This window comes from Parasteatoda tepidariorum, chromosome 9, assembly GCF_982258835.1.
Source record: "Parasteatoda tepidariorum strain Cologne lab strain chromosome 9, Ptep-v5.0, whole genome shotgun sequence".
Taxonomy (NCBI): domain Eukaryota; kingdom Metazoa; phylum Arthropoda; class Arachnida; order Araneae; family Theridiidae; genus Parasteatoda; species Parasteatoda tepidariorum.
Genome location: NC_141763.1, coordinates 93049962 through 93067108, shown reverse-complemented (window position 1 = coordinate 93067108; position 17147 = coordinate 93049962). Strand labels below are relative to the sequence as shown.

The window sequence follows — 17147 nt, the reverse complement described above, 5'->3', positions numbered from 1 at the left end:
TTAAATTTATGTAAGACAAAAAAATAAATAAATAATAAAATAAAACAAGCGAAACAAATATTTAAAATTTTAATAATTTTCGAATAAATTATAATAAAAAAAAATGTGTATTAAGTTCATAAATGTGTCGACTACGTAGTTGCATTTCTGCTGGTTACAGAGCCATCCGCAAATTATTGTTTATACGTTTAAGTTAATAATTCTCAAACTAATTACGATTATTAAATTTTTTTATTCAATCCAGTGTCTTGTACATTTATCTACACACCTTCGTAACATAATATTTCGTACTGTAATAGTTTCCACGTAGCAAAACAAAGCGTAACATAAAGTAGTACACAAAAATAACGGTGCGTCGTATCACAATTTTTTAATGTAGAAACAAGTCAAAACATAGAATAGATAGAAATGTTTTGTACTTTAATTCCTTCAACAATCAATGTTGGAAAAATACCATCACAATAAATGATAATTCACGAGCTCATAAAATAGCTTTTTATTGGAGGAATAAATGTTGGAAGATAGAAGAAGAAAAAATTATTAAACAAAAAAAAAGTCGATTCTTCACACATCAAGAACGTGATTTTTCTTTCTTAAGTTCATCGGAAAATAAAAAATAAAAATAAAGATTTATTGATTATTCTTTCTAAGTATTCTTAAGAAAATTTAAATGCCGTTAGAATAAATGAGATTCAAGCGGATCTTTCTTGCCTTTTTTTCATCAAAATAATAAAAATAGAACCTTTTTTTTTAAAAAAAATTTTTTCTTATACATCTGTTTAAATTTTATCAAGTAATTTTTTTTATCAGATAATTTAGACATAAGACAAAGTACTAAAATGTCCTAAATTCAATTTACGGCGACCCATTTATTATTTTTTTACAACTTTCCTTTAATAAAACATTAGACCTTAGTTCTCAGTGAGATTCGGAGCAAAAAGGGAAAAATCAAACTTGAGGGAAATCGATTTAACTTTTCCCCTGAGAGGGAAAAAGGAAAAAGAACTTTCTCTTTTAGGTGTGCCCAGATTGTACCATAGAGTTATAAATAAGTACTACTCTATGGATTGTACTGACTTGGAAATGTGTTCGTGATGTTACTTTTGTACTTATTTTGTTTTATCAAATTTGCTGTTTTAATGAAGTTGTTTAGCCTGTTTAATTATAAGTGCATCAAAATCGTTATTCTCGCTTAAGCAATTTCTTTTGCAACAAGCATTTAAAACATAAAATGCGGATATAATTTTTTAAATGCCAGAACTTTTTTTTTAGTATTTCAGCTTTAAAATATAGTTAACAGATGCTCAAATTAAGTGGTAAAAAAAGTATATCGCACTTAAAGAATAAGAGAGGAACAAATCAAGAGCTCTTGCAGTTTCTAGACTTGTTTGAGTTGTTCCGATTGCCACTTTCTAATGCCAGTAGGCCTGCTTGAAAACAAGCTAATTAAGGCAGAGGGTGCGTTTCCTATTTTTTAGTGGCGGCATCTGCGGCCAAGAATACGGCTTTAGTCACGCTCACACTTCGCAGCCAGTTTTACTGGAAGGACCCAATTATAATCCATTCATCCACAGATCGTAATTTTGACCTGATCCAGAGAAAGATCAATCTCCAATTCAGTACCCCCAGAGGTATTGATTTGTTAAGAGATCGTAGAGGACATTGAGACCCGGACAGATTTAACGTGCACCAGTCACCATTTAACACACGAGGTTTTTTTGACCAGTGGGATTCAAATTCCCGTTCTTACGCACAGGAGTTCACCGTCCTACCAATCAGGCTATTTCGCTTGACTCTAAACCTAAAATAACACTTTATAACGTATAGTATTTGTGTAACAATGTCAACACATACGTTAACAACCAAGGATGTATTTTATGTGATTTTATAACTGGCATTGAACAACAGAGTAATTTTAGGATTTATGGCACCGCCGAAGTCTTGTAATTTTGAACCCAACCCAGGAGACAAGAGAACTTCTAAATCAAGTATTGGGACAAACTAGGGATTTTTTATAGAAGAGGATAAAGATATAACTGCACAATAGAGAAATACAACACTTTATAACCGTAGTCGAACAACCGATCCAATTTTGGGTTTACGACTACTGATGCTCAACTCTACAGTTTTGTAATTTTTAACCTAATCCTGAAGACAAGGGAACTCTAGGATCAAGTATAGGGAGAAATTTTGCATTCGTGGGGGACAATACGCCGGAACTAAATCGCATTTGCGTTACACGGAGAGGAAAACCTCAAAAACATCCCACGGTCACCCCGACATCAACGGGATTTTAACCCTTTAACCGTCTACCACCGAGGATATTCTGATGACAGTACTTTTCTCAGCGAAGCAGGACGTGACGGACCCATTAACGTTCCTTCCCTTCCCATTTCTGTTTTTCTCTTTTAAATATTGAAATTTAAAAAAAAAAAAAAAGAATGAAAACATTCCTTGAAATGATCATTATTTCTATTTAATTCATTTTTGGCTGTTAACATTTAGCCTCCTTTCAAACATTTTCTTTTTTTTTCTAGGTTGGAATTATTTGAAAAGAGTTTCCTAATTGCATCGCGCGGAGATAGTTAACACAGAAATCCTCATTTATTTATTTATTTGATTGCTTGTTTAACAAACTTTAAAATCATTGCGCATTATTACACGATAATTAAAATAATCACAAAAATAATGAAATACAAAAAAAATTATAGTTTTCAACAAAATGTAAAATAGTTTTTCTCTAATTCATTAGAAAATTGTAGGCAATCGTAAATATTCTCAATAACTTGAACGTTTTATTCCACATTTCATAATTTTTAAACACTTAATAATCAACACTTAAAATTCCGGATTTTCTGTTACTGGAAATAAATAAAAAATTAATAAATTGTTAAATAAATAATTTAATAATGAATAAAAAATAATTTTAGGTATAACCGGAGACCTAACGTCCAAGATATTGTACAACATTTAGTACAATTTTATCATTTAAGAAATAATATTTTTAGGTTTTTTTTTCCTGTTTGTTTGCTTTTACAAAACTTACCACTGCTTTCTAACTCATACAACAATATTTTCTAAGTATTCTGAATTTAAAAAAATTTTTAGCTATATCCTGAGATCTTACGTCCAATATATTGTACAACATTTAGTGTAATTTTATCACTTAAAAATTAAAAATCGCTGTTTTAGCTTTTATTTAAAAAATACATATTTGTCTAAAATTAATTGAATGGTATAAAGAGTAAATCACGGATGACAACTAGATACTATTTTTAAAAGCTTGTAGGCGGGGTGAGATAAAATGAATTTTATTCTAATTTTATCAACAAATAAAAATCCGGAAATCCTGACGTTTGAGCTAAAGGAAATGTAATACACCTACAAAATACAGGAAATTAACAAATGTTTTCCTGTTAAACAAAGCATTTAAAAACTACTGTTGACACTTAAATTTAAAAAAAAAATTCTAAGCATAAAAAGAAAGTATTTTTTAAAAATAAATTAATCGTATAATGAATAAAACAAAGAAATATGTTGACTGGCAAAGTACGAAGAATCGGTAATGTAAATAATAACATAAACAGGGGTCTGTTTAGAAGAAATTTGGGTCCGTTAACGGACCCTTCACAAAATATCTTTTCATAAAAACGGACCCTTCACAAAATATTTTAACTTAAAAACGGACCCTTCACAAAATGATTTTTCTTTTAATCGGACCCTTCACAAATTTGTTTATCTTCATTATTATTTTGTTAATCGAATAAACCCTTTCCAGGGCAGAAAACAAGAAAGATGGATGTAAACGAACTAAGTTTTGTCTTCGGCAGACGATTCTTCCATTATTCGTCCGAAATGAATATTCTGCGTTCAGCAGTATAGGCTAAATACCAAATATTTGTATGTTGCAACTCTAATTTAGAAGCAGCAATTGTTGTTTATTTTTTAAAATTTAATTTTTTTAATTATAATTTTACAGTGTTATAATCTTGTATGTCTTTACAATTTAAAAGCTCCTTGAAAAAGTTTTTTTTTTGCAATAACGGACCCTATTTGCACAAATTCATAAAAGCGGACCCTGGTTGAAAGAATGTGAGTAATTTTTTCACAATTTCACGAAAAACGGACCTTTCACAAAATGTCTGGACAAACCCATGATAATAACTTCCGTTTTTAAGAAAAGTAGGAAATATGAAAATATTTGTCCCCACAAATTGTATGACAATTTTTCGTCGAAAATGCATCTTTATTACAACCATTTTTTTTAATAAAAATGGAATTATTACGAATGTTTAATCATATTGCAAAAATTACTTTAGTTTACGCTTGTCTCTTAAAATTTTCTTTATTTCAAAAATAAACCTCGTAAAGTTTACAATATTTTTTTTTAAATGCTTCACATTATTAATATTAATAGGTAAGTATGCTATAACAGGCCACCAGCCACTTATAGAATATTTAACAATTAAACTTTTATTAACAGTTATTATAACAAAAATTTAACAGTTATTAAAAAACTTTTTAACAGTTATGATAAAACTTATTCGTTTTCAATAGTAGTAAAATATTTAATTAGTTGTAGGAATTTCCGTCCAATAAATTTAATCCTTTTTTGCAAAGTATTCTTCATTTAAACCGCAAAAATGTATTTCCTTGAAATTTTTTTTATCCGCAATAACGGGAGTCCAGTCATTTTCAACTCGCTATAAACATACAATTTTTGCATCTTTAACATTATTATTTCGACGATGACTTAGAAAATTGTCGTAGTATCGGACTTCTCGTAATATATCGTACTCGTTATATCGAGATTTTTTTTGTAACTTACGTGTTGATCTAGTATTTGTGGCAAGGAATTGCCTAATACTGCTAACAAAGAGAAATTTATCTTACATATCTGATAATTAAAATAGAACAACAATTTATTTCAGAATAAAGTGTCGTGATTTTTACTTTTTAATATAAATTCCTGACCTATTTCAATAAGTATTTTGTCACTTAAGATACGGACCAAGGAGTTGTGAGAATTATGAATATAAAATGAAGTTATTTATATGAAATGCACGTAGATAGAGAAGTTTTTCATCATCTCTTTCGATTTAGAAATGGGCTCGCAGAAAGACATAAAACAGACACGACCGCCTTCAGAATAATTCAGCTATTCAAAAACCGTGCCAATTTGCATTACCGAAAGCAGAATTCGTGGAATTGAATTAGCATATTTGAACACAAGAGCTGTCTTAATATAGCTTCTTTAATCTAATATTTACATTTAAAACTTGATAACAAGACTTAAAATAATAAAATAAATGATGTACTTAAATAGTTTTTTTTTTTTTTTTTTTTTTTTAATTTTTTCAGTTTAGGGCGTTTTTATTCCCTTTCCTGTTACTGAAGTTTTGTGGTATTAAAATAGTCGTATATTTAAAATTAGATTTCGCAGAAACTAATCGACCGATTTCGTTGAAATTTTGTATTTTTTCCATACAAAATTAGTGTATTTAAAACGATTTAAAAATTTGTATACGTCACAATTCAAAATATTTTAAAATCATTTTTTTAAATAAGTTATATAAAAATAATTATTAAAAAATGCTTTTTGCATGAAATTACCTTTGGATTATTGAATTTTATAACTGTGCGAAAAAACTTTCAATCCGCTTTTCAAAGTTCAAACTTTGGACTACTCTCTCGACCAAACAATCGGATTACCATTTTCCAGATTTCGGCTACCCCTTCCGTAGCATTAAAACAACTTGGGCCCTCATTCATGAATCTTGGCTCAATAATTGTTCAAAGGGCCGTTATTGGCCCTATATAGAATTTTCCAATTCACCCGAAATTTTACAACCAATATCGGTTCCATATAGAATTGCCAGATTCGCCCGATATTACATATCCATTATTTAGCCAATATAGGTCCTATATTGATCAATGTAGGCCCTATATAGGCCATTCTAGGACCAATATTTAAAAAAAATCTAGACAACTCAATATTGGTTCCTCGGTGCATGTTCTAATACAGGGGCTTCCAACTTCTGAAAGAAAAGTATTTAAAACCCATATAGATTTTTTATGAAAATTGTCAGCAAAAAAATGACAACTAATATATTTTAGTTCGCGGTCCACAGAACAAGTTCTTGCGGGTCGTATGCTGTTCGCGGGCAGCTAGTTGGTAACCACTGTTATAATAGGACCCATATCGAGCCAATTTTGTACCCAACTGGGGCCAAAGTAAAATTGTTGCTATGGTTAGCTCCGGTAATCTATGAGGAAGGTACCAGCTAAACTATCCCCATCAATTTATTATATTATTTTTCTTTCTGTAAGATAAACATACTGTTTATTCTTTCATATTTCGATTGGATGTTCATGCCTTGATGCACAGGAACTCCGTTGCTCAATAGGAGGTTCGTGCCTTGATGCACAGGAACTCCGTTGCTCAATAGCAACACCCTTGACTTCGGTGTTCTACAGGGAACCATGGCTTTACGATTAGTGCACTACTAGACTTTTTTAACGCAAAGACATATGTATCATATTCAATTTATTAACATTAAAAAAAAAGAAACGCTATAAGAAAGAAAGAGAGTAGCCACTTTATATTCACCTCCATGGAATTTGGATGTTACATTTTTACAATGAAGAATGAACGGAATTCAAGATGTAAAAGAAGAAAGGAGAAATGACCGACCTTCACCAAGGTAACGAAAAAAAAAAGTGAAATAAATGAAACTTAATAGGCTACTGGTAAAAAAAGATTTTTTCAAGTCTTTTTTCCCCTTTACCTTCGTTAAGCTTTCTGAAATTTTATAATGTGTTTTGTGAAAACTAAATTAACCTTAGAATTAAAAAAAATGAATCAAACTAAGTTTTCTTTTCGATTCCATGACCAATATACTTAGTACTCCTAAAATGAATGGGTTAATCTTAATTGTACAAAAAGAGAATTTTGTTTTAAACTAGAATATCTTACCAACTAGTTGCTTCTCGTCTAATTGAAATTATATCGTAGATATTTAAATATTTAAATGATGCTTGAGTTATTTTGGAAAATGGTCTAAAAAAGATAATTTATTGATATTATTTTCTGGATTAACTTGCTTAGTAACAAGGAGAGAGCAAAGTTATAACATAAAATTCTGAGGCTTTAAAAAAAACTAAACTATTAATTTCTGTTGCCAAAACGTGGCTAAGGGACTAAAAAGTTGCCGAAATAAATAATTAAACAAAAGTAAATTCTTTCTTTATACCCATTTAGAGTGAAAATTAATTGATATTAGCATATAGAAATTGAAAACAAAATCTAATGTATTTTTTATTATAATGTGGCCGAAAAATCCTATCTCCAACAAGCTGATAAATTATTAAAGGCTTTGAATATTGGTGAAAATGATATTGGTGAAATGATTAATAATTACATAAATTATTATTATATTTCTAACAAAATTCAAAGCTATAAACAAAACGGAAAAGATTTGGTAAGAATACTATTTTAATTTTTAGTTTGCATTATACTTACGCGAATATTAATTCTTCTTAACGTTGACTTCTGTTTTGGTACACAAAATCTATAAGACTTAGAAAACTTTAAATTACGAAGGTGTGAAAAAGAAAAGGTACAAGTAGTACCCTGGAATATAAACTTAAAATTCGATTATTGGTTCGAGAATTCACAATTGTTAAACGTGAAAAAAAAAAACATGTTGATCTGTCTACTGCACACTGAAATGCCACTACAGAGTTGAAATTCGGCGTGCTGAATAGCTATTTTCAATTATAAACTTAACACGACTATTTCTCCCCGAAAGTCCTATTTGTTCGTGAGCTTTTCCAATTTCAAGATTCTTTTTTTCGTGGTTTTTTTTCCCACTTTTTTGCTTTAAGTAATGATAATTTCTCTATTGTTGTCGAAAGCTCTCCGAAAATCAACTTTTTATTAGTTCGCACTTGACTTAATGTCAAAAGTAACAACAACAAAAAAACTGAATATATGAAATAAAAAATAAGAGAATGTGATCAGATATTGATAGATATAAACCATAACATTTATAAAAAAAAATAAAAAAAAGCAATGTCTCAAAAGTGATAAAAACAGTTTGCGTTTCGAACTGTGAGATATAAGGCTATCGTTTTACATTTTTAACAAGCGAAATTTCTTATTGTGTCGTTGTATGTTCTTAAATTTAAATATTTTATTTTCAAGTACATTTGATTCTTCTTCAAATACAAGTAATAGTTAATTTTGTTACGATTAACATATTAACAAAATGCTCTTATATAAAATTTTAATAATATATTTTACGAAAAAAAAAACTGTCTTAAAAAATATTGAATTTTAAGGTAATAACAAAGATAAAAGCGAGGCCACCGCGAAGGTTGGCGAGCAAAAAAGAATATATTCTTATTTTTCGCGATCGTATTACTAATCGGAAAAAATAAAAAATTGCAAAAATATAACATTCATATATAAATATGCAGTCTTTCAATAAAGTAACGTTCGTCATAAGTTATAAATATAAAATCTTGAAAATACCCATCATCCTATTAAATTTTATTTTACAGTTCCTAAAAACGAGCAATAAACTTCAAAGTAATGAGGCCATTTATTTATAACCAAGGCATATTACGTACTCAAACGCAAGGCTTAAATCAACAGCACTAAAATCACGTAAAACGGTGAATTCAATGTTCCCATAACAATCGATACAATAGCTAAGCTATATAGATATATTATTCTATCTATGTTTTTAAAAATGAATAACTCAATATCAATGGCTTATTATAATTTATTATGTCACATTAGTTACGTAACAGCAATTTATTACGCCACAGTTATATCAAATTGTAACAGAGTTGAGCAAATTTAGAAATAGGCCAAAATAAGTATATAGATAAAATATATAAACTATAAAATGATGCAAAGCATGTAAAAATATAGAATATTTTATTGAAAATAAACATATATTTCTTTCGTTGCATTATTTAGGCTTGGTTTCTTATTTAAAAAAAAATAAAAGACATACCATTATAGCCAAATTTTAATCTATTTATTGAATTAATAAGACTCTGCCAGTTTTATGCAATTTCTTACATTGGACATAAAAGATACACATTCATAAGTCATAAAAATGATATATTTTAGACCTCTTCTTCGAAAAGTAATAGGTGCCTATTAATGACATGGTATTTTCTTTCTAAATTTGGAATTTTGACTAGCTGTTGTAAGAAAAAATTGTCATGCTGGAGCTCAGAGACGAAACTGACAAAAAGGGGGGGGGGCATTAACATGCCGCCAGTGCGGGAGCAGTTTCAGCAGTTGGCGGTATATTACAGCAAACGACTACACCTCGTCTGAGAAAAACCAGAATAAACCAATAGCAAATCAAACGAGGACTGTATGCCGTAATTTTGAAAAAGTGGAAGTGCATAAAATCACCAGATGGGAAACAGACTTCAGAAAGTTAAAAGTTTGAGTACCAAATAAGTATGTGGGTTCGAGAATGTGAAAAAAGAGGAAGAAAAAAATAAAAAATTAAGTTCAATAAATTAACCTTAATAAAATTTTTGGAAATATTTTTCAACGCAATCCTTATTTTATTTCATTTTAAAATATTTTTCTTAAAATATTCTTCCAGTTGTGACATTCGCAACTCGGCGCTGTCACAACTTAGAATTTTATATCTAATACTTTACTTCTATTTTCATCATTTTTCTATTTGCATCTTAAATAAGTAGGAATAAGTTTTTCAAACATTAAAAATTTTATTAAATATTAACGTGCTAATAGGAAATTCTTAGAGGGATTATTAATAAAGACAGCGTGAGCAACGTCGTATGATTTCTTAAAAAGAAAGAAAAGTAACAGCATATATATATATTTTTTTTTATGCTAAACTTTTCGATAGAAAAACGATCAAGACAGTTCTCAAGAAAGTTATTAATCAATAACAACTAAGAAAAAAAACTGTTTTCCTTCATTCAACGAAACTCCAAAGTTTCAAGAATTTGTTTATAGTAAAATCTCGAGAATCTATTAAAACAACCAAGTAAACTACTTAAGTTAAAACAGAACTGAAGTAGACCACACAAATAAACTTTTACTTTCAACATTACTTAGAAAAGAAGCTCTTCTTTAAGTTATCAACAAAATTGAAATATTTGGAGCATTTGTTGAATTTAAGACGGTTATTCTTTGAGTGTATGCAAATGTAAGGAAGTTTTTTTTTTTTCTTTTTTTTTTTTTGGTATTCCACATAATAATAAAACATATAAAATTAAAATTTTAAAAACTATGTTTTTCAAGCAGATTCAAAAGAAGATAATTTTATATTTGTCAGACCTAAAATAAAAAAACGTAGTATAAAACGAGAAACATATTTCCTCTTCCCGAAAGGTGTTCCGCGGTACCCCATGGTTCCATTAAAGTGTCACAAGGGTTCCGAGAATTTGGACTTTTTTTCATCAAGTAAATTAATTAATATTTCAGTTATCTTTACAAAATTATATAGTTAGATGCCGGTGAACAAACCTTGTTCAATATGCACAAACGCTTAACTTCGTTCGCGGAAAATTTGTCCCCATCGCGGAAATTTTTTTAACAATTAGTATAAAAGAAAAAATCCACCTCTTCAAAGAAAGCTTGACTTTTTCGAATTCTCAAGGAAAAAAATATCATTTTTACGCTTTTTCCTAATAATGCAAAAGCAATTTAAAATCACATTCACATGACTTAAAATCACCCATCGCGATTCCTATTTACGCGATTTAAGATCGCGCATCGCGTTTTGTATTTTCACGATTTTATATTAAAAATTGCGTATCGTATTCACTCGATTTAAAAGCCACAATCAGGATTAGTGTTCATGTGATTTAACTATACAACGGAATTCATATTCACGCTATTTTAAAATGAAGCTTCGAAAATACCTTTAACGCGATTTTTAGATCAAACATCGAAATTCGTATTAATTCGATTTTAAAATTAAATGTCGAGATTCGTATTCGCGTAATTTAAATATCTCGCATTGAGATATATATTCGTGAATGCACCAAAAACAAAAATTTCATTTTCCTCACAATACATATTTTCACAATAAGTAAATTGCAGTGTTTTTTTTTTTCCTTAATTGATTTCGTAATATGAAAATTGATTTTCTTAACCTGTTAATGATTTTTGCTTGTAAAATTAGGGTTCCGGTAAAAGAAGGTTAAGCATTTAGAGTTCCACAACTTAAAAAAATTGGGAACCGCTACCGTATAATGAACTACCAAAAATATACCTCCCCCTCCCGTCTTTCGAAATTGATGTGCCTTATATTTCGTATTTTTGGTCTCCTATTCACGTGATTTAAAAGCCGCTAAAAACTATTTAATTAAAAGTTAAATTAATTAAATTTATTAAATAAGTTAATTAAATTAAAAAATTAAATTAATTACATTGGTTAAGAAAATATTTTTAATTAAAAAAACATGGTTTTTCACAATTTTTATTTATTTTATTTCCTTCCTTACAGTTTCGAATTTGCTTAGGTCGGAAAGTTGTCGAAATTTCAATTATCTATAGAATAAAATAATATTTTCAGGAACCATTTGTAACTTGCACTGGCATCAGGAGCAGAACTCCTGTAAAAATTAGAGCACTCTAGAACCTTTATGCACCAACGTGCCAATTTTTCTAAAAAAATTGTTTAATGAGGTCATAGACGTGCCGACAAATAGTTTTGGCTTCGTGATTATTGGGTAAATAATAATACTAAATACTATCAACTCAAAACTCTTTGCTTACTACGAAAAAAAAATTTTTTTTGTAATGTCTCAGTTGTAAGCGTAATTCAACATAAAGTAACATCAGTGTGACTTATGTTGTTGCAGATTAGATGACAAATAACTTATTAAGGTAATAAGACGTTAGTTTAAGCCGAACTGTTAATTTTTTTTGCTAGTTATTTATTGTTAGCCGGGTTTTTTTTATGGTTATTAATTGCTTTCTTGGCATTAATTGTTCATTTTTTCTGTTAATTTTTTGTGAATTTTAATTTAATTGTTAAAATGCTTCATAGTGAACTTAGTAATCGGTGGCGTGCCCAAAATATTGTGTCGGGTGCCACAAATGGCACGCGTGCCATTGGTTCGCCATCCCTGAGCTAGTCGAATAGTGGTGGAAATTTTAATGATTAATAAGTTTTCCTGATAAATAAATAATTCTGTGCTTAGCACTTGGAAACCGATGTATTAAACAACATTTGGTAAAAAAAAAAAGAATTTTTTTCCAGTTTGTATGCCGACGAAAAAATATAACTATATTTACTCATGCTAGTCAAAGTTTTAACGACAATGAAAAATGATAAGAAATGTTAAAATTTATATTCAAATAATCTTTTTAGAATGTTTTATGGCTTACGATTTGGATTTTGATTCGCAAGAAACATTAAAAAAATGCTAAAAATTAAAATACATTATTTTTGATGCAATAATTAAAAATAACGAAAATAAGTTTACTTAACTGAACTTCAAAAAAATATATATCTTTCATCAGATTGCTTATTTCTGACTAAAAATTGTATTTTCTGTCATTATTATAAGCTTGAATCTCAAATGGGGATAGTTAGTTCTCCCTAGAAATAAAAAAAAAAGAAAAGGTAGGGCGCTTTCTCACAGAAAAGGGCACTCGCTCGATACCGTAAAAATTTATCAAAATGTGTAACATTATGTAATAACTGAATTTAATCCTCAACAACTATTTTATGAGTATATTTCAAAAAATAATTCTCACTCATTATCAAAATAAGAGAAAATTTGTAATGAATGAAAAATAAACAAAGGCATGCTAAAAGACAATCTCTGTGCATAAATTTTTTTTCCTTCAAAAATCCGAAACTAAAAAAAGATATGATTAATTGACAAACAACTTAAAAGCTTTTTTCGATAATTTCAACTGAAAATCATGAGAAAATGAACATTTAAAAAAGAGCATTTTTTAAAAAAGGTATTTATTTAAAAAATAATTTCGAAACTTAAAAAATTCATCAATATACCCCTTCTTGAAAAATTAATACTTATAAAAATTTAACCAGTTCAGAATAATCCCAACCAAGTAAATATTTGTATTATTAATCAGAATTAAACCTATAAGTACAGATAATTTTACCAGTGTGTAAGTATTATTTAAACAGTGAGTTATTTTTATTTAAATGGAATATGAATGGAAAGGTAGTGATTTTAGGGGATGGCGGCGACAAAAAAGGCAAAGAGGATATACATGTATGAATAATAAAATATCTTTCAGATATGTCAGGATTTGTTTTTTCACAAAAATATTCATCTTTTCGGGCGAAAAACTAAAAACAGGCCGAATTTCAGAGAGTGGCATAGAAAAAGGTCTAAATAAATCGAAATGATAGAAAGCAAATACGTCTACACATTCTAAAAGACGGATTGTTCCGAAAAATATTGTTCCGAGTACGACGAATTACAGACGTAAATTGAACAAAAACGTTCTAAAACAGCGAATCTGAAGGTTTTTTTTCACAACGTGTGCCTGATTTTTACCCTGATTTGCCCCTCTCGGCCACTATGGTTTTTCTTGTTTTTTCTCTCACTCTGCTACTATGGTTCGTCTAGTTTCTATGGTTTTTCTTTGCTTCTAATCTTTATTATTCCATTCTTCGTAGACAATTTTACGTTTCATAATAAAAATCACTTTTGTTTCTTCTAGTTCAAGTCTGGCGAGTCATGAAAATGAGCTCCTATTTCTGAGCGCTGGAAACGTGTCTAGTATCATTTCCAATTTGTATATTTTTCAAACGAATAAACTTTTTAAACTAGTAACGTGTGCGTAATTGAGATACTCTGCCGATAAAATAACTTTATGAAATAGTTAAAAATAATAAAAGTTAAATTGAAATTAAAAAAAAAATAATTTATGAGTTTACTTCCTTGTAAGCTACATATTTCTAATTAAAAATAGCATTTTTCTGTCCTTAATTATAGCTCGGATTTCGAGAGGATGAAACAAAAGGAGAAATCGCAATTTGAGAAAATAGGGTCCCAATTAGGAAAGTAGTTGAAACTCGGAAGCTTCACTCCCTAATTATTATCTTACATTTTATGCTCCCTAATTATGTAAAACTAAAACTTTTTTACATACATTTTTTTAATGAACTCTCAAAAGTTTGAAACAATAAGCTGACAGCAGCTAATTTTGAAGTTTTTTTTATATTATGTTATATGCACTAAATATTCACAACTTATGCAGTAGATTTTTCAATTCAAATGAAATTCGCACTGCAATAATTTTTTTAATCATCAGAGTAGCTTTAACAATAAATCAGGGGGGTTGACTGGTTTAAACCAATATGATTTAAACCATAGTTTAAATTAAACGGTTTTTTTCTTCCAAAAACTAAGCGTGGTTATTTTACGAAAAAAATCGATCTTTTAAATAACCTAAGTTTCAATTATTTGCATAAATCTCTATATATTATATGCATATTTATGATAATAATATATTTTAAAATTTATATTTTAAGAAGCGAGATTAATTGCTGGTTAAACTATAATTGAATACTTAAATTTAGTATAAAACTGATTAGCTAGAAACTGATTAGCATATAAACATGCACACAATATTCAACATTTTAAAATTTATTTTCTTATACTATGGGCCTATTTTTGACAACAAAAAAAAACTTAAAACTTAAAAAAAAACTAACTTTATATTGTCAACTTAATCAGTTGGAATCCAAAAAATAAAAAATAGATTGAAACCACGAAAAATAATGCCATTGGCCTCGACCAATGGATTATTCTTGGGGTTAAATTTTCTAAGTATAGTTCATCTCTTTTTAACGACTTTATTTCCTTAATTTTACGTGGCGCAGGAGATAGAGCTTTCACCCCACCCAATCAGGTGACGCAGGTTCGAATCTCAGAGGTGACTGGTAGATATGAATTCTGCTCCCCAATCTCACCGATCACAGTGCTGACATAAATATCCTCAGTGGTAGACTGATCATGGATTAGAATCCCCTTGTCGTGGGAGGTTTTCGGCGTTTTCATCTCCAAGTAAGGCAAATGCGATTAGTTCCATCATCAAGAAGGCTAGTTTGTCCTAATGCGTGATCCAAGAATTCTCATATCTTCTGGGTTGGGTTCAAAATTACAAGGCTGCGAAATTAAACATTCTCTTTCGTCGGAAACTCAGAATTGGATCGGCTGCTCAACGCTGGTTATATAATAAAAAGTAAAACCATTGGGAGAAGCAGCAAATAATAAAAAAAAAAATTTGAAATTATTTTTTGTTTCATGCTGACTTTTAGTTTTGTGTATAGTTACGTAGTAATACGTATAATAGTTACAGATGTATTTCTTATGTTTCATTTTTTTACCTCATACAAAGAGGTATCCAACTAGTTGAAAAATAATACAGCTACAAAATTTACGTTTAATTTTTTATAATTTTCTGAAAAATATATTTTACCACAATCTTTTTACCTTATTTTATGATTTTAATAAAATTAATTGATTCTTACAAACATAATTATAAACTTTAATCTATTTTATGAGCTTCCAAATGAGAATGATTTTCTTTTTTTTATTATTACTTTTTCTAGTCTTGTCCTAAAATTTTATCGTCTGAGTTAGCATTTTTAACAGAAAATTCGTTATCGTTTGAGTTGATCTTTAAACAAGAAATTTTTATCGTCTTAGTTAATATTTTTAGCAAGAGTACAAAAAAAATTTTATCGTTTGAGTTGAACTTAAAACAAGAAATCTTTATCGCTTTAGTTAATTTTTTAACAAGAAAATCTTGATCGCCTTGAGTAAGTCTTTTTAACAAGAATATTTATTTTCTAAAAGAATATCTCTAGAATGTTTTATTTCTAGCGTCTCTGGATCTGATATAATTGCTTCAATTAGGTTACTTTAACAGATCCTATGCGAGTTGTTCTAATGGGAGTTTCGTTGTACCGTTATTCACATTCCACATCCATCCCCAAAGGAGGCCAAACGATATATTACATCACCATTTAAGCTTCCTCGGGGATCAATTCCAGCTGTTTACTTTCTCAAAGGTTTGTTTATATTTGCGCTATTCCTCATTTTTTAATAGACGTTTACAAAACTTAGGATTGACTTGAAACAAATATAACGTAACGTAATACATTTTTTGAACTCATAAATTAGCAATGTATGTATACAAAGGGCGAAAAAATTTTATTTTACGAACTAAAACTTCTATATTCAAATGTGATGTGCTTATTTTTTCCAAAATAACGCTATTCTTACAAAATCTAAAAGGAATAGGTTATGGATTTATTTACTTTTTTTCAATATTTAACTTATTTATGATAATGAGTGTGTTTCATATATTGTTTTTAGAGTTTTATAATTTTTTAAGGTTTAAATTATTCTGATTAATACTTAACAAAAATTCTAATGTAGAAAAAAATCGACCAATATGATAGTATTTTCTTTATCTATAATTTATTGCATGCAACACAGCTATTTTGGAAACAAAGATCCAAATTTTCTCTTGATTCAATTTATTTTCCGTATTCTGCAAATTAAGAAAATTAAGACAAAAAATTTTACCTATTTAATAATTATTCTAATTATTTTTTTTATTTCTTTGTAAAACCCAAATGCTGCATTTATTTACATAAATATTTAGTAACAATAAATCAAAGGGTGTCAAAACAGAAAAAGCTGCTAATAATCTTTTGAACTGTATTAAAAATATTTGTTTCTTTTAAAATTGTTTTTTATTCGAAGTATGAAAAAAAGTCCACGTAATTGACTTTAAACTATTATTTTACAATAGTGAAACCATGACATAGTTTTAGAGAATGTTTAAATGAAGCAATTTTAAATTCAATTTTTGGAAACAGGAGATATTAAGATTAAAAAAGGAACTTTAAAAATGAGGCACTTTAGGCAATTTAAAAATTGCTGAAGAAATTTAATATTACTTGATGCGAGAAAACTGCTTCATACAAGTACCATGAATTATAGAAAGAATAGGTAATGTAATGTAAAAATTTCCCTAAAATAATTAAACTTACAAAAAATAGAGAAAACTATAAAAATAAAAAAGCGTTCTGAAGAGATGTACAAGTGATATTAATCATTTAAAATAACTTTTC

At 28.6% G+C, this 17147-nt stretch overlaps 1 protein-coding gene across 14 annotated transcripts in view; it reads right to left on the bottom strand.

Moving 5' to 3' along the window:
- The window catches only part of LOC107454143 (uncharacterized), a 145618-nt gene that overhangs the window by 62290 nt on the left and 66181 nt on the right, over window positions 1–17147 (bottom strand). The window lies entirely within an intron of this gene.